Source organism: Furipterus horrens, unplaced genomic scaffold (assembly GCF_987537825.1).
Source record: "Furipterus horrens unplaced genomic scaffold, mFurHor1.1.pri manual_scaffold_8, whole genome shotgun sequence".
Taxonomy (NCBI): Eukaryota; Metazoa; Chordata; class Mammalia; order Chiroptera; family Furipteridae; genus Furipterus; species Furipterus horrens.
The window spans coordinates 96,716,002-96,734,824 of record NW_028327178.1 but is presented as its reverse complement, the minus strand read 5'-3'; the positions used below and the strand labels follow the sequence as shown (position 1 = coordinate 96,734,824).

At 48.0% G+C, this 18,823-nt stretch overlaps 1 long non-coding RNA gene across 1 annotated transcript; it reads left to right on the top strand.

Annotated features, from left to right (window-relative positions):
• Nucleotides 1–912: 912 nt before the first annotated feature.
• Nucleotides 913–13,410, top strand: LOC150003572 (uncharacterized). Its single transcript, XR_016512670.1, has 2 exons — nucleotides 913–1,496; nucleotides 13,187–13,410. It is a non-coding gene; the product is annotated as an uncharacterized LOC150003572 (long non-coding RNA).
• Nucleotides 13,411–18,823: the final 5,413 nt, after the last annotated feature.

The following is an 18,823-nucleotide window of genomic DNA, read 5'->3' as shown; positions in this document are numbered from 1 at the left end:
ATAGATGGATGGGCAGCCGATTGGACGTCCGCCCCAGTTCTTTGGCAGGTGGAGAGTTTCTGCTCTGCTGTGGAGTCAGGAGATGGGGGTTGGGTGTCACGTGGGGTAGGTCTTGTACTTGAGTTGTTCTGATCATAAAACTTGAGGGTGTGTCCTTTGGGGACACAGCGAGCAACATTCCTGCCTGCCAGTGCATCAGATATGTCTTGCCAAACACCGAAGGCAAAATGAAATGTTCTGGGAGGGCAAACAGCTGCATCCCTCCAATGCAAGGCGAGCAGGATCATTCCGCTCCGTTGACACAGGCATTCTCTCCTGACTGATGGTCTTGGAAGATAAGGTGTCCTGTGTGTGTCCCAGAGCACAGGGAGCAGCTATAGTGAATGTGGTGTCTGGGTGGGGTGTGCTCAGTCCCTTCCTAAGCAGCAGACACAGAAGGGAGGGGTCCCACCTCCCAGGGCTGTAAATTGAGACAGAGCCTGCCAGGGCCAGTGTCTGCCTCTCTGCTCAGCTTTGGGCAGAGTCTGAGAGTCTGGCCAGCAGACTCTGGCCCGCAATGTTGGAGGTGGAATTAGTCATCCTGTTCTAAGCTTTGTGTGTGCGGCCCACCTGGCTGGGCATAGGAATTTGTTCTTGATTGTACCCAAGGTCCAAGTGCAAAATGCAGGGCACCAATTTTCACATATATCTTGTTTGGCTTCCCTATCGGGGCCCTCAGCTTTGCTGATGCAACCCTTCTTTGGGTTCTAAGGTGGACAATGATTAAGAACAGCTGTTTATTGAACATTTGCTCTGGGTTAAATGAGTATCTCCTTTAGGTTATTGATATCTCAAAGTGGTTAACAGCATGGATATTAGAGTGAGCAAGACGTGGCTTTAAATTCCAGCCCTTCTTTTCATAACTATGTGACTATGGGGAAGTCACTTCACCTGTCAGAGCTCTGTTTCCTTACCTGTAGAATGTTCTGAGGAGTAACAGTCTTCATAGCTCACAGGTGGTCGGGAAGGTTAATGGAGAGCTTGTATACATGTGCTATCGCACAAGGGCCAGCACTTTGCTGGATAGGGAGAGAGAGAGGGCTGGGGCTGGGATTAACCTGTTGGGCCTCTACTCTGATGCTGGAGGATCGTTCTTGGTCTCTGCTCAGAATTTCCTGGGAGGACAGCAACCAAACCCGTTTGCTCTCTGTCCCACATTGCTTCTGCTAGAGAAAATTTCCATGATTCTCTGAGCAAGAGCAAGGACCAGAGCCTGCGATAGGGGGCTGCCAGAGGAGGAGGGCTGGGGCTGGGGCAGGCAGAGGCGAAAAGGGACCCCTGTACCTGGCTTCCCAGGGCCCAAGAGGAGGCCAGCACTTGCTTTTCACACTCTCCTCCTGCCCAGTCACAGCCAGTCATCATTGTGGCTCCCCCGCAAAGCCAGTGACCATGACTTTCTTCCCCAGCTGTATTCAGGAGGCCATGGGTGTCTCCCATACTCCTCATTGGATGTCCTGGTGAGTTTTCTTTTCAAGAAAATGATTGTTGAATGAATTAATGAAATGTGAGAATGTTTATGGTTCCCAGGGTGACTGAAACATGCCTAGTCTCCAACGCGTGGGGCAGGGCATGTAGTCACACTTCGTAGAGGGTGTGCATGTGTGTGTACGCATGAGTGTGTATGCATGAGTGTGAAAGGTGGAGGAGAGAATCAGGCAGCCACTCCCCCTAGCCACTGGCTGCCCCCAAAGCCTGAGGTTTCCCAGGCAGGATCTCAATCTCTTGTTCACCCTTCTGGCTGCTGGGGGCTGGGGTAGAGGTGTTGGGGAACTGAGTGTCAGTTGGGGGCTCTTGTTTTCATGGGAGGGGCACCAGTTCTGGCAGGAGGGAGGGGGAGATTTGTACCAGCAGCTAAGCAGATAATTGCTTGTCAGATTGATTGAAAGCTTTTCAAAATGTCTTTTCCTTGAAACAGCCTCCCATCCCCCCAATGCGTAGATTATTTGAGTTGGAACCGTTTCCCCCTCAGCAGTTTTTTTTTCTCCTTTCTCAAAGTAGTAATTACTGGCCAAGGAGCCCTCCATGGCGTTTCCTGTCATTTGGAGGCTGAAGCCAGCGGCTGTTTCCTCTGTGGCCTGAGCGACAAGTAGGACAATTAGGGAAACACCCCACCCCCCAGGCTGGCTCGGAGACCCAGGGCCCCTGGTGGCCAGACAGGGCTGTGAGGGCCTGGCTGCCCCCCATGGGGACGGCTGGTGGGAGGAACTGGCCGACTGGCCAACGGAGGGGGCCCCTGGCTCTTTTCCTAATCCCGGGGCTTCTCTCATCCTTTGTGTCTTTGTTTTCTCGTATGTGTGTGTGCATGTGTGTGCGGGTGTGTTCGCAGTCCTGCCTACATGCATGTGTGCTGTGTACACGTGAACTGTGCGCAGTCTCTTCGGCTCCAGTAAAAACCCACAACCTGGGTCACCCTCAGTGGCTTTCCCGAGGGAGTTCAGCCTTGACCCACCTGTTTAGATTTGAAAACTCTGCCAAGTGTTTGCCATCTTAGGTGGATAAATTGATGGCTGGCAAGATGGGTGGACAGGCAGTGAAGCAAGTACAGTAAAAGGTTAATTGCCAAATTTAGGGGGTGAGTTTATGGGTGCTCATGTCAGAATCCTTTCAACTTTTTCCTATTTCCAAACAGTTCCAAGCTATTCACAATAAAATGTGGGTGAGACCTTTCCAAGGTCGCTTTCCCCACTCTGCCCACACTCAGGATTCATAATGGCCAATAGTCTTGCATTTTGATTTTCGGTCACTCTTCTTCCTTTTTCTCCTCTTCCTTTTCTTTTCTTCCTTTTCCTTAACTTTCTTCTCAGTTACAGAAGCCAAAACTGAGCAGAATGCAGCCCAAGATGAGATTAAGAGCTCACAGATTGAGATGGTTTGAGTCTATTCTAAGCTCTGGCACTCTGTGACCTTGGGCAAGTAACCTAACCATTCGGTGCCTCATTTTACCCATCTATGAAATGGGGCTAATAATAACAGAACCTTCATAAGGTGGCAGTAAGAACTGAAGAAGAGAATGCACTAAAATGTTTAGCACAAAGCTTGGACCATAATCTGTGCTTAACAAACATTTGGTAAACAAACAATAAAAACAGATCTCATAAGGAGACATGTACCATGGGGAAAGATGGTAGGAAATGTGCCAACAAGATGAATATGGCAGAGAGTTGTGTATTTGGGGGTTGAGTGTGGCTGGACTACAATGGGAGTGGGTGGGTAGAGTGTTGAAGAACAGGGGAGGGAGGTTGGGACCAGTTTGCTCTGGCGATAAAGACCATGGACCTTGGGATCAGGTGGCTTGGTTCAAATTCCAGCCTTGCCACTTACTAACTATATCACTTTGGACAAATGACTCACCTTTCCATGCCTTAGTTTCTTTATCTATAAAAATGGGGATCACAACAGTTCCTACTTTAGGGGACTGACTTAACTGAATAATAAATGCAGAGGATACAGCTGCCTGGCCCATGGGGAAGTGTGATAAAGGCGTTTGCTGCTGCCATCATTCTTAGATATGGGGACATGGGCTGCACGTGGCAGCACAGCTGTGGTTGCCTCACATGTGTACGAGTAGCTACCTGCACGCACAGGTGTGTCTGTGGCCAGCAGTTGTCTGTGTGGTGTGTTTGTGTCTGTTATGTAGGTGTGTGGTGAGCATGGGCTAAGAGAACTGGGAGATGAGCCATCTGTCCTGGACAGAGAAGCCTTCAACAAGAAGTGGAGCCCTGGAGATCCCCAACATCAGCTGTCAGCATTATTGATCAATAGGAGTCAGTCATGTTCCTGCCTGAAAGCTTCCTGTGACTCTTCATTTATTCATTCATTCACTCATTCATTTGTTCAGCCAACAGCCCGTTATGCGTCAGGCCCAGCCTCTTTGGTCCTTTACACCTGTAGGCTTTGTTTGGCTTGCTCTTCCTCTCTGGCCTTCTAAATTCAAGTCCGACCTCACTTCTGGGAAGCCTTCCTGACTGCAACGGACTATGTTAATGGATGCCCTTGGCACCCCGGTTTTCATCTCCCAAGTGAGACCAATGACTCTTGTCTCTTTGCCACTGAATCCCCAGCACCAGGCACAGCCTCAGCATATGTATCTTGGATGAATGAATGAATGAATGAATGAATGAATAGCTTACGTGAGGACACTGCAGGGAGTCCAAATTCTGCTGACCAGTTTAACAGAGAGGCTGGGAGTTGGTGCAACAGCTTCTTAATTGCTGCTGCGGTCACCGCCACCTGGCCACCGGCTCCACACAAGGGAGGTACAGAGGCCGGAGCCCAGTTGCTCACTGGGAGTTAAAGGGGCAGTGGGTGTTGGCTGCATGGTGGCATCATGGCTGCTGGGGGTGATGAATTCCTTAGGCTGCTAGATGTGTTGGAAAGCAGGGCAGGAAAGCTGTCAGCGTCCTTCAGATTATGCGGAAATTCTGACCTTGGACTCAGCCCAATGTCTTTCCCTGGTGGCTCTAGTGTGCCTGGCCAGGACCCCCAGGGGAGGCCAGGGGAGCTGCCATGACCGCAGTAGCATGGACACCGAGTCCCGCTTTATCTCCTGGCACCACATGTGGCTGCAGTGGTGGGTACACCGTGCGCAGTGGCTTGCAGGAAGCTGGAGCAGTGTCTGTCTCTCTGGGGGTCAGAGGTGACTGGAATTTGGCAGCCAGGGAAACGGAAACTTCCTGTGGCTGCCTCCGAGCTGAGATTGGCAGCAGGAACCCAGACAGAGCTGGCAGCCCAGAGATGCCAAAGATGTGATTTTCCTGGCCAGTTCCTCCTGCAAGACACATGGTGGGGCTGGATTTCACAGTATATATGAGTATAGTGTGTTTGTGCGCGTACACACACACACGTGCTATGGCGCACACAGTGCACACATGCACACGGCACACACACATGTGCAGCGTGCACATGTATAGCGCACACACGTGTACCATGTGAAAGCACACACATGTGCATGCAAGTGTAGGCATGAGGCAAGAATTTAGGGCTTGTGTGTCTCTAGATGTGTCTGTCTATGCCTGAGTTTGCCGACTGCGAATACTCTTGGCAAGCAAGAATTCATGTGTGCTCGCGTGTGTTCTTACACACATATGTGCCTAAGGTGTGAGCCTGTGTGCTGAATGCATAGAGGACAAGAGGAAAAGATTTCAGTGTGCGTGTGTGTGAGAGAGAGAGAGAGAGAGAGATAAACCATCCTACAGCCCAGCAGGATGAAGAACTGAGGGAGAAGATAAAAGTCATGGTGCTGAAAACATCTGGCCCTTCATATGGCCCCGGAGTCTCTGCAGACAGTTCTGTGTTTCCTTCTCACTTTCTATTAAATAAGATTCCCAGTCTTGCTCAGGCCGGGCTATTAATCAGACATGGGCAGTTGGAAGGAGTGGTAACAGGATCGCCTTTAGGGGTGAGGGGCAAGCCGAGCTGCCTTCTTAGGGAGGGGCCTAGGCCTGCTGCCAGATGCTGTCCCCTATAACCCAGCCCCATCTGGTGCCTGTGATGAGGCGGAGGGCTTGCTGGGGAGGGGGTGGCCTCAGGAAGGGTTATGTGCAGCCAAGACAGTGTTCTGTGTTGGAAAGGCGGCTCTGCCTTGAATGACCGCAGATGTGTCTTTAAACCCAGGGGCTATGGGTGCAGAGAGGAAGACCCACTGATGTAAGGCTGCGTAGGGGAGGGTTCTGCCCAGGGTCCCACACTCTGAGCAGAATCTTTGCCTTCACAGCTTCAAGAGTTTGTTATTCATAATTACCAGATATTTGTGGGCTTTGTTCAATGCCTTCCTCTAAGATTAGACCAGGAACTAGCAAACTACAGCTTGTGGGTCAAATGCTGCTCACTATCTTGTTTTGTAAATAAAGTTTTATTGAAACACAGCCATACCTAGTCATTTCTGTATTTTCTATGGCTGTTTTTATGCTACAATTGGAAGAGTGAGTCATTGGAACATAGACCCAGGGTCTGCATAGCCTAAAATATTAACCATCCGACTCCTTATAGAAAAATGTCTGCTCACCTCTGTGCTGAGCTGTTAGTTTCATGAAGGTGGGGATTATAAGCTTGACCCATAGTCGTCGTCGTCGTCGTCGTCAGCAGCCGTCCGTCTCGAGAGACGATGGTGTAGCTTCTTAAGTGTCTATCTGCACCGCCGAGAATGGCTGTGCAGTCCGACTCGGGAATGACACGGCATCTGTCTCCTCCCGTGTTGAATTGACATCTTGCGATGACGCTGGAGTGTCCTCTCCAGTGGAGCTGAAGCTACAGAGCCTGGGCAGGGTGATATGGAGGGTCTGCTGTTGCCCATGCAGCAGACCCCCCCTCTCTTCGCAGCTGAAGGGTCCAAGGGAAAGACGGAGTCGATACAGCTTGGCTTCAGGTGCGCCGCAGGAGTTGCCGGTGTTGACTACAACGTCAAACCGCCTTAGGGACTCCGGCTCCGGATTTTCTGTCGGGGTTTACTCCCTTAGCCTTTCCCCAGAAGAGGTATGCCGCAAGGCAGCGGAGGTTTTTTGGAGTCAGAGTTTTCCTTCTCTGATGTGCCCTGACTGGAAGATCGAACCAGCGACACTTAGCTCGCAGGCCGACGCTCAATCCACTGAGCTAAACCAGCCAGGGCAACCCATAGTAAGTGCTTAATAAATACTAGTAGTGAAATGAATGAATGACTTTATCAATTTTGCAAGATCAATCTGTTGGAATTCTAGGCAGAGAGAATTGTGTGTGCTAAGGCATGGGGCCAGTAAATAGTGCAGGGTGTGCTGGTGATGGGAAGTGTTTGATGTGGCTACACACACACACACACACACACACACACACACAGAGGAACATGGGAGCTAATGTCACTGAGTAAGATGTATGTGTGATTGGGGGGGCATTGGGGCCAGATTTGTGGGCCCTGGAAGGGATCCTATCAAGGGGTTTGGACTTTGTTTTCTGGGCACTGGGGGATCACTGTGGAGAGGGGGAGGTAGTCAGCAGAGGCTCCAGGGAAGCCGAGGGAGGTGAGGAATGTGGGATCCTGGGCAGGCTACTTCCCTTCTCTAGACTAGTTCGAGGGGCAAAGATGAAAGGGGAGGGCCTGCCTCCCCAGGCCAGGTTCAGGATTGCAGGCGGTCAGGAATGTGAGCGCAGCCAGCCTGTGCCTGGCACCAAGCTGCTAATAAGCAAGGTCGCCAGGCGAAATACAGGATGGCCAGGTAAATTTGAATTTCAGTAAGTAACAAATCATGTTTCAGTATAAGCATGCTGCAACTATTGCCTGGGACATACTTATACTAACACACAATTTGGTGTTCTTCTGAAATTCAAATCTAACTGTGCATCTTGTAATTTAAAAAATTTTATTTTTCAATTGCAGTTTACATTCACTATTATTTTATATTAGTTTCAGGCATACAGCCTCGTGGTTGGGCAATCATATGCTTTACAAAGTGATTCCCTCAATATTGCAAGTACCCACCTGGCACCATACATACTTATTACAATATTATTGCCTATATTTCCAATGCTGTATTTTACATCTCTGTGATTATTTTGTAACTATCAATTTGTACTTTTTAATCCCTTCACCTTTTCCACCCAGCCCTCAACCTCCCTTCTTCTCTGGCAGTCATCAGCCTGTTCTCTGTATCTGTGTGTTTGTTTCTATTTTGTTTGTTCACTTATTTTGTTCTTTAGATTCTACATATAAGTGAAATCACATGGTATTTTTGTCTTTGTCTGACTCATTTCACTGAGTGTAATACCCTCTGGGTCCATCCATGCTGTCACAAAGACTTCATTCTTTTTTATGGCCAAGTAATATTCTATTGTATATACATACCACAACTTTTAAATACACTTGTTGGCATTTTGTGCTTTTATCTGTTCAATCTTCCAGCTCAATTACTAAGGGATATTGGCTGAACCTGGGTCCTTGCTGGGAGCTTCAAGGCCTGAAAAACCTGCCAGTGAAACCAGAAACAGGATGGCAAGGGGTGGGCTGGACACTGGGACTTTGAGGTCATGTGGAGCCTGATCCTCTTGGCTTATGGGGAAGGATATAAAAGTCCCTCAGCCAGAGGTGATCATGACGTTCTGCTTTTCTCTGTGGTTGGTCCAGAGGGAGCTCTGGCTCCGAGGGAAGCTCCCCAAGGCTGCTCCAAGTCAAATGGAAGGATCCTACCAGAAAGGTTGGGGAGCTCAGAGTGTGGCTTCCGGAATCTTTGGAGCCATTCCTATCTTGACAGTAGATATAATGTGTGATCTCTGCCACATTGCTTACCCCATCCCTGCCTCAATGCATCCAGCTGTAGAATGGGGCTAATTACACCCACCTTGCAGGTGAGTTGTGAGGATTAATTAATGTTTGTAAAGCCTTTGTGATCCTTGGATGAAAGACGCTCCTTACATATAAAGGGTCATTATTTTTATTATTATACAAGTGCCAAGTATTATTACCTTAATTAGCTTTTCTAGATATCAAAAGCAATTAGACCAAACACTTGCTGAACTCCACTTTGGAAACCCAAGTCACAAACTCACACATTCACCTGTCAGCTCTTGTATTATTATTATTATATATTTTTTTGGAGGGTGGTGGTGGTGGAGGAGGGCTGCATATACCAAAAGGGAGGGTTGGAATTTGCAAAAGAAATTTGTTTCTGGCCCTGGCTAAGAGTCACCCCATAGCAATATTTTCCAGGCATTTAACATTCCCTGAAAACAGAGGTTTTTCAGTGGAAATGCTGGCACAGGGAGCGCTAGTGGGAAGGCTTAGCTTTGTGGCCCCAGCAGTCTGGGTTGAATGTGAAAACATGGCCTGTCTTCCCTTCTGTCCCCAGGAACACAAGCCTCATCCCCCAGGGCCAGTCCAGGTGAGGGGAAGGCAGCCTCACATTTGATGGGGCCCACTGTGTGTCAGGCCCTACCTCAGTATGCGCATATCTTTAATCACAACCTCATGCAGTAGGTAGGAATATTCTGACCCTCACTGTATAAATAAGGACCACTGTGACTCAGAGGGGTTAAGTGACCTGGGAAGGTCACAGATGCAGGACATATAGGAAGGACACAAAGACAGGTCTTACTGATTCCAGAGCCTCCATCTAGGTTTGATGTCATTTCCCCCCTCCGTGTTCCCTGCAATCTATTTGGCCTGAGTCCAGACTAGTCTATAAGTCATCAAGAGATTGGTTTGTATTTAAGAGAGTAGATGGGACCATGTAGGACCGAGTGGGTCACAGAGGTGCTGGGGGCCATCTACATGGCTTTGGAGCCAGCTCAGAACCCCAGAACTCAGGCAGAGGAGGGGCCTGTGGCCTGGGTGTGTCCCATCAGGGCAGGAAAGACAGGCCAAGGCACAGCCAGCGGGGTGAGGCTTCCTCTCTACTGTCCAGTTAGCTGGGATGGCAGAGAGGTGAGTGTAATTAACTTTACCAGCGTCCTTAGTAGAGGTGAGAGGAACTTTTCTCTACTCCACTCTAACTTCCTTAATGGCTCAGAGGATCCTCCCAAGGCTGTGACAGGGCAGGGGGAGAGCACTGGCTTGAACTACATCGCCAATGGGTGACAAAGTAAGGTTATATCCCAGGTCTGCAGGGTCTACAAATCCAGTTTCTTTTGACTGAACCACCCTGAGGGCAGGGTTGGGTGAGAAGCAGTTGAAGTGTTGAAGGCTTGGTAGGTGAAGCGGTAAGCATTGCAGGAAGAGGCTGACATACTAATGGGAGGGTTGCTGGATTGATGGGTGGACGGGATAACGGATGGGGCTGGTATTGGTGGATTAGAGAGGAGTTGTATTTATAGATGGAGGGAGGACTGACTCATGAATGGAAGAGTTGATGTGTGGGTACAGGGGTTGATGGAGGGGGGGATAAATGAACAGAGGGGTTGGTAATTTTGGCGATGGATAGAGGATTTGAAAAGGGACAGAGGGGCTGGTAGGTGGGAAGTTGGAGAAAAGGAGAGGGGTTGGCAAATAAATGAAGGTGGCGGAGGGGTGGAAGGACTGGTGGATGGATGGAGTTTGGAAGGTACCTGGACAGTGGTGCCCAGGTAGAGGGAATGTTAGATGGGGAAGTGGTTGGCAGATACAGAGGCTGGATTGTGGCCAAAGGGGTGGGCAGCTGGGTAGAAAAATTGCTGGGTGAGGAGTGGGGTCAATCATGGAGCTTCTGATGCATCGGCGGTTGGATGGGCAGAGGCAGGTACACGGAGGACGGTGGATAAATGGAGGAAATGCCAGAGAAGAGAAAATATTGCCAGAGGGTGGAGACCATGGCAGGTGAGCCAGACATTCGGTGGGAAGGTAGAGGGGGCTGCAGAAGGTAAAAAGTGTTGTCTGAAAGGCAGAGGAATTGGCCATGTGGCCCAGGCTTCAGTCCGGACAGGCCCGCCTTTATTATCTCTTCTGGCTGTAGACATCTTTTTTCTTTTTCTTTTTTTTTTCCTGTAGGTCCTTGTGCACTTATTCTGGGTGGCAGAAACTTTCAGTGTCCAGCTGGGTGGGTGGCTGTGGGCACCTCTGGCTCACGTCATCTCTCCCACTCCAGCAGCCAGGTCCCCTCTAAGCTCACAAACCCTCAGATGGGCAGGCCCTCTGCCATTACCTCTGGGACAGGAGCCCAAGAGGTGGCCAAGTGGGGCTCTGAAGGAGGGAGCTGCCTCAGAGGCTAGTGTCTGCCTTTCGGAGGTGTGTCACACGTGGCCAGTGCCCCATGCTGGGTCCCATGTTGGGTCCCACCCTAGCCTCCCCCAAAGAACTTGGGACCGGGAGGAAGAGCGTTCATTAGGCAGGAACCTGTCAGACACACGCTCTCTGTCTCTCTCGCTCTTGCTCTCATTCTCTTTCCTCATTCTCACTTCTCTCCATCCTCCATCTTTTTTCAATTCCTCTATCCCTATTTCTCTCATTCTCTTTTGTTTCTAACTTTTCTGTCTCTGCCTTTCTGTTTCTCTTTCCTGCCTCTTTTGTTCTCTCCCCGCCCTTCTCCTCCCTGTCTCTTGGCTGTTTGTGTTTGTTTCTCCTCTGTCATTGTCTCCATTTTGATTTGTTTCCTATTCTGCCTCTTCTTCTGCCAGCCTTTCTGTGTGTCTCCTGTGGTCAGGCCTCTGGACCTCACACCAGGGACCTCTGCCCTGCCCCCCCCCCCCCCCCACCGAAGCAGCACCATCTCTGATCAATATGTGTCTTGTACATGAAAGCAGAACAATTTTAAGGGAGGGTTTCTCTTGGGATTTGAATTAAGTTTGGAATCTTCCAAGAAAGCATTTTTCCTTTTCCTATTGATTTATGATAAAATGGTGTAATTAACCCATGGGAAATGCTGGCCAGAGTTGGAGTGGTGAAAGAGAAGGGGGGACAGTAGCCAGTCTCTGTAGACAGCAGGCCCTGGCCAAGGAAGACCCTTCCTCCAGAACAATGGGAGGAGCGGGTGGGATCCTGGTACAGACCCAGGTGAGAACCCAGTGTTGAGTTGACCATCTCATAGGATCCAGTTTTTGTCTTAAGGAGGCCACAAAATATCACAATTGAGAAGAGCACTTTAGAGTTTGAGAGGTCTGGGTTCAAATCCCCCCCACCCCCCATTCCTCCTTGCTGGCTGTGGGATCTTGGATAAGTGACTTAGCCTCTCTGGTCCTCAAATTGCTCACCTCTACCATGGGACTAACAAGACCTTCCTCATAAGGTTGTTGGGAAAAGTAAGTGAGACTGGGCATCAGTGAAGGTTCTAACAGACACAAAGTGATCTAAAACAAGGGCTTGATTTCAAGCATTTGGTCCCACACAATGGTGGGAGCTTGTTAAACAGACCCAGGGATGATGTTGCATCTGTGTATAGGCTTGAAGTCAACAGGGACAGAAGTCAGAAACAAACAAACAAAAAACAAACAAACAAGCAAAGAAACGTAAACATGAGTCAGAGACAAAGAACACAGGAATCTGAGCTGGAACACACAAGGACATGTGGGTCCATGCCCAGCAATCATTCCCTTGGAGTCTCCAACCCCAATGATGCCAGTGACCTGCTGGAGAAACTGATGCCCTTTGTCACAGAGCTGAACATGCTTCTGGTCCAAGAGTTGGGGAAGCTAGGGGAGGAAGCCCGGTGGGAGCTGGAGAAGCTATGGTCCAGGTGCTGCCCCATGTCCGCCAGGTGAGCCTGCAGACCAGCAACAGCATGTCTGCATCCCAGTAACTCCAGGGGACCCATGCTGACCTACTGAGTATAAAAATATCTGGATGCTGCTGCTTTACCTCCTCCTTCCAAATCTCATGCAAAATGTTTCTTGGGGCCTAAGTTAACTCAGAGCCATGCAGGGAAGGGAATTCTGGGAAATGTAGTTCCAGCTTAGCTAAGTTGACTCAGAATAATTCTGTACCCCCACCAACCATGATATATTTATTGGCTGCCAATATCTTTTCTCTTTCGAATTGCTTAGAGTGCATTCTGGGCCAGAAGATAGCCTTCTTTCTTGCCAAGTGATTTAGAACTTTAGGGTAAATGTAGAATAGTTTTTAAAACTTCTTTTTCCAATTATAGTTGATATACAATGTTATATTAGTAAATCAGTCTTATTAAATAAATATGTTTGTTTTACATGTGTTTAAAGTTCACCAGATGATTATAATGCCCAGCTGGGCATGGGAGCCATTCATCCATATGGAAAGTGACTGCGAGTGGAGGAGTTTTCATGGGACTGGCATGTAGTAGGTGGCCCAAGGTCAAAACAGTGATGGCTCTTCCACCTGACCGTAAGCCTGTAGTTCTGCTGTATCACACTGACCCCTGCAAGGACAGGACAGGGAGTGGAGACATCGGTGAACATATGCCTGTGTCATTGAGAAGGGTCTATAGAGGAGCCAGCAGGTCTCTATCTCTCCGTAGACCCTGTGCCCCCTTCACCCACTGCCATAGTTTGGGGTTGTGGCTGGGCTAACCCACTTCCCAGTGACCAGGCCCAGGGGTCAGCAATGGGAAAGCACTTGTCATGTGCAGTACTGGCAGCTGGTTTGTCCTTCCCTTGCATAGCCTAGAAAGAAGTGAATTACTCTGGAGACACTACTGCCCCTTTCAAGGACTGTATTTCCCGGTCCTTCAGTATAAGGTGAGGCTGAGTGACAAGTCCTTGCTTATGGCTTGTGAATGGAAATGATGTGCATCTCTTTCTGACCAAGGAGCTGAAGAAGAGGGTGGAGCTTCTCCACTTGCGTCTTCATCTGTCAGGAAGATGTCAACACTCAATGTGATCTTGGAAGCCACATGCTGACTATGGCAGAGCCGCTACCAGCTTGGATCTCCAAGTGATGGAGTGGAGCAGAGTCCCCCACACTCACCATCAAGGAGCACCCGAATTGGAAAGTTACCTAAGTGGGAAGTAAACTTTCACTGTAAGAAGCCATTGATGTTTTGGAGTTTGTTTATTATAGCATCTGTTGTTACCTTAATCCAATGGTTCTCAAAGTGTGGCCCTGGGACCACCAGCATCAGCAGCCTTGGAGAACATCGTAGGGGCATAAACTCCCAGGTGCCACCCCAGATCTATTTAATCTGAAAGCTCTGGGGTGAGGCCCAGCCTCCTGTGTTTTTAACAAGCTTCCAGGGGATTCTGAAGCACACTCGAGTTCGAAACCCCCTGCCCCAACCTCTACACCTGTCAGTCAAAACTCCTGACTGGAGAGCCAGGCTTGAGACCTCTTAGGTGGCTCTGTGTTCTCTCCCACTGCCATCCTCCCTCCCCACCCCACTCTTGCCTCCCAGGGGCCTCTTGCAGAATACAGCAATGACACATGCTCTAAATCTTGAAATGACATTCTCATGCAATACCTCATTAATTCCTCCCTCATCTTTTCATTCACTTGACTGTACAGAGATGTGTTAAACACTAGGATGACCAACAAAATTCCCCCGAGGTTCTACACTGTGCAGTTTGGACCTACAGTCTTGTTAGGTAGGTTTACTTTTCCCAAAGTTTTAGAGAAGGTAAAAATTGAGGCTCAGAGAGTGCTGAGAAGTGGTGGGTCCAGGATATAGGCCCGGTTCTGTGTGCTTCCATTTCCCACATTCATTCAGCACCATTATTACTTCCATGCCTGTGTATTCCAGATGGTTGGCCTTTTGCAGACAGAGCGCACCAATTGCAATCTCTTTGCACCTAAGGAAGAATCACACCAGGCATCCAGACCGTTTGGGGAAAATCTGCTTGTCACATTCTCCTGAATATGTTAGACAGGGGCGTATGTTTGCTTTCTGTCTGTGACCATGATTTCAATCCATCCTAAAAGAATGAATGAATGAAAGAAAGAATGAATGAATGAATGAGTGAATGAATGAATGAGTGAATGAATGAGTTAATTAATTAATGGATATCTGGGTAGCTTGCTTGAACACTTTATTTAACTTTGCATGTCTAGAAACTTCTTGGATCCTTATACACAGAGAACACACTCTCTGCACACAGAAGCTGGCACCCAGCTGTATTGCTGCAATTGTTTGTGGAGGACAAACAAATGGACATGGTCCTTGCGGGCTGTGAGTGATGTAATGTAAGTCAGGGCAGTAGGTCTCAAACTTGAACATGCGTCAGAATCACTTGTAGGGCTTGTTAAAACACAGATGGCTGGGACACCTCTCGTTGTCCCTGACCCTCACCAGAATTTCACATACAGTAGGTCTGGGCCAAAATTCCACACTTCTAACAATTTTCCAGGTGAGACCACTGCTGGTTGGTCTGGTAACCACACTCTGAGAGCTATGGGGTCAGAGTGACGCTAACTGCTTTAGCAAACAAACCTCTGAGCGTCAGGAGCTTAACACTGCAAATGTGTGTTTTTCACTCATTAACAGGGAGATGGTCGAATATGTTGTGATAGGCATATAACATGGCTATTGGAAAGAATCAGACATAAATGGAATGATCTGGAGCATAATCAATGATTGTTGACTGAGAAATGCACCTGCCAAGGAATTTATATAACATGGTCTTATTTTTGTAAAACAAAAACAGAAAACAAAATAAAACAGCCCATTTCCCCCAACCTCAAGCCCTATGTATGTTTTACAAATATAGTCAAAGGTACATAAGACTATACCAGGCTATTAGCATAGAGGTAGAAGAAAGTTAAGTGAGATTATTAGCTTTCTAGTATTTCCTCCTGTATTACTTAAGAGGATATGATTTTTAGAATAATTTTAAAATGCAATGAAGTAATGAAAACTGCTGAGCTCATTAAGGGACAGACTTGAGCCTGCTTCATTTTTTTCCTGCACTTGTAGTCCCCTGCAGTTGTTTCTTCTGTATACGGGGTACATGCTATAGGACTTGTAACATTTTAATGAATGAATGACCACATAAGGGACCATAAACATATGCATTTGAGTAGGAGATTTGGATCCCAGTTCCACCATTTTTTAGCTGTGTGACCACGTGCCAGTCTTTCTATTTGGGTGAAATACTAGAAATATAAGCTGATTTCATCTTCACAATAGTTCTTGCAGTTGGTGTTAGCGTTCGCCATCATCCACGTTGGTAAGCAACTGCCAGAGGTAGACTTGACCCCAGGCTCTGTGCTACTACTTCCTTTACTGGGGTTTCCATACCTTCATTCTTAGCTTCTCTGAGCTTCCCTTTAGGGTTCATCTATAAAGTAGATTTGTATTAATCAGTTTCCAGCCAAGAAATGCTTTAGGTAGTTCTTGGAATTGCTTTAGGTATTTCAAACAGAGGGAATTTAATGCAGGAAATCAGTCACACAGGTGACTGAATAAACTGAGAAGCACCCAGATTTAAGTATGAGCGGGAAAGCTGCTCCCACCCTTAGGGCAGAGGGACAATGGGAGGAGGTATTGTTTTCGGATCCCAGGAGTCAAGGCCATTAGCAGAAGCTAAGAGGAGGATGGTTTTGCCAGTGGGAGAGGCCCATGGAGGAGCCTAATCACTGCCAGAGAGATCACAGGGAGCAGAGAGAAAGTGAGAGACATACCCCAGTTTCTCCCCTTAGATCTCTGGTCAAAGTCAGAGGACAGGTAGTTCCCAGAACAGAGCAGAGGAAGGGCTCAGAATAGATCAGGGACTAGATGGGCAGCTATTGGGAGCATTGGAGTCTGTATGGGACAGAGCATAATCTCGGTGGGGCACACTGTGTGTGACCAGCCTGACTGGTTGCTGGTGACCCCTGCCCCTCCCCTGCGACGGAGTGAAAGTTGAAGACAGCGTGTTTGGTTCTGTGGCTGTTGAGCCTTCTCAGAGCTGAAGAAAGTTGTTTAAAACAGATGTAGAAGGAAGGAAGCCAATTCAATGGCCAACAGGCAACTTGCCCATATACCTGCCCTACTGACATCTTCTGAAACTCTGCTCTGATCATTCAGGCTAGTCCTTTGCTCTCCATGCTGCTGCGAGGTTCTGGATGCCAGTCTTTTTCCAGCTGGGGGTGGGCTCCTCACTGTCACACACAGAGGAGGAGATATAGAAGGCACAAGGTCTCAGTCCAAGGCTCAGATATTCCTGAAATTCCTCTGAGATTTTTAGAACTGGGTCTGGGGGTGCCTTCTCCTCTCCTCTGCTTCCCTTCAACCGTTCTGACATTCGTCCTGTTAAATTTTTGGTCAAACCAATCAGGGTCACTCTATGACCTCCCTCTCTCCATTCTTCCCTCCCTTTCTCTCTCTCCCTTCTTGCCTTTCAATAATCTTTGATCATTTATTATAACCAGGTATTATGCTATGTAAACTAAGGGAACACAATGGTGAGTAAGGTAGCTTTAAAAAAAAGTATAAATGTATTTGAAATAAAGAAATGACTTCTAAATTACTCATGGCTCAATTGAGAAGCCACAAATGATGTAATAGAGTTAAGATTTGTAACTGAATTGTAATGAAAATTCTATATATCAACACTTGTAGCATATACATAAAATGGTATTTGAAGTGATATTTAGAGTCTTGAATGCTTATCATGAGCTTAAGAAGATAGAAAAGGATTAATAGATTGACACCCCCAAAAGTTTAGTAACAGAAGATGGAAATAACAAAAGAAGAAACAGAAAACGTTTAGGGAAGATCCACACATCAGAAGGTGACTCTCAAAAAGTGAAAAAGCATGAAACCCAGCCAGACACAACACATCACAAAAGACTATGCGACTCCTTTTACACCAAAATATTGGAAATATTTTTGAAAGGGACACTTTTAAGAAAAATATAATCTGGCAAAACTGACTTAAGAAAAAGAAACACCCCAAACAGACCTAGAGCCACGATCTCATTATGATTCTTGTCCCAGCTGAAATTTATAATTTTGATTTGGTGAATAAGGAAATTGAGGCTCAGCGAGGGACAAGAAAGTTGCTTAAGAATCTGTGGGTCGGAGGTGGTGGAGACAGTGGTGTGTGGGTGCAAGTGTTCTCCTTACGGTCGTAGGGGGAGGGAGTTGGTCTAGTGGGGCCCTTGCTGGGAAACTCCCCAGGCCTGCCCGCTGCTGGGGTTGCTCAATTACCAGGCACTTTAAATGCGCCTCTAGGAGAGGCATTTGGCACCTGAATTTCCCCTGACCGGGTCGCCATCTCCCATTAGTGGACGCGCACAGCAGCGCTGCACTGCCTCTGGATCCTTCAATACCTCCCACCAGAAAGTAGGTAGGAGCCTGAGCCCAGCCCCAGGCCCTTTGACTCAGCAGCCTCCCCAGCCCGCGCACGCCCAGCGTCTGACTTGGTGCCCACAGCCACAGCCACAGCCCAGGCCTCGGAGCCAGGCTGCCTTTTGTAGGAAGCAGGTGGCAGCCTGCCCCAGAGTCTGGGTGGGTGACTGACTCCCACGATCTAAGGTCTGCGAGAAGCCTGCGTGGTGGAGGGATATGAATCTTGAAATGGCAATTGTGGCGTTGGGGTGTTTTGGAAGACCCAAGGGCTGTTCTTAACCTTGCTGACCCTTGTGACGTGGCCTCTAACATCTCTGTCTTGCATCCTTTCCCCTGTTGTTCTCTCCTTGGGGTCCTGGTGGGGTTGTCAGGGACAGAATCCTACCCTTCCTGGCCATGTGACCCAAGCCAGCCAGAGGTCTCCCCTTGGTTTTGATGTGTGGGTACTCCCTCCTGGTTCTGAGTTTGCTGAATAGGAATGAAGTAAACCTGGAGCTTTGGGGACATTTCTGTCTCCCTCTGCATCATGATAGCTAGAGAGGAAAATAAGGGATCACAGAGAAGCAATAATGCTGAGAGAAGAGTGGAGACACCTGATAACAACGTCCTTGGGGCGGCTGGATCCGGTCCTGCCTGAGGTACGTTTCCTCATTTCTTTTGGGTAGTGGCAGCCAATATCACCTCTTTGTTCTTAAATGTGTTTGAGTCGGGCTTTTGAAACTCAGATCCTGACTAACACAGTAGTTTGTCTTGGCTTTCTTTTCTTGCTGTCCCTTCTGAGTGGTGACTCATCTCCCCAGCAGCTTAACCCCAACCCTTCAAAGTCACCCTCTTGGGAAATGTGTTGCAGCATCTGATTCTGAATACTTCAATGTTTAATATTCTAATATAGTAACGTGATGATAAGGAACCATAAAGAGACCCTGCTGAGGAGAGGAATCAGTGAAACATATCTGCTTGGGGAAGGGACCAGTCAAAAAATAATGACTGCCTCTGATATTGATTGAGTCAGAAACTGCGCTGTGGGCTTGAAGTGCATTAGCTCATTTTATCCATCCTTAGGCTCTATTATTTTTCTTGTTTTACAGATGAGAAGACGGAGGGTCCTGGAGCTTACAGAATTTGCCTAAGGTCACAGAATTAGGAAGTGGTGAGGCCAAGTTTGGAACTCAGGAATTTCA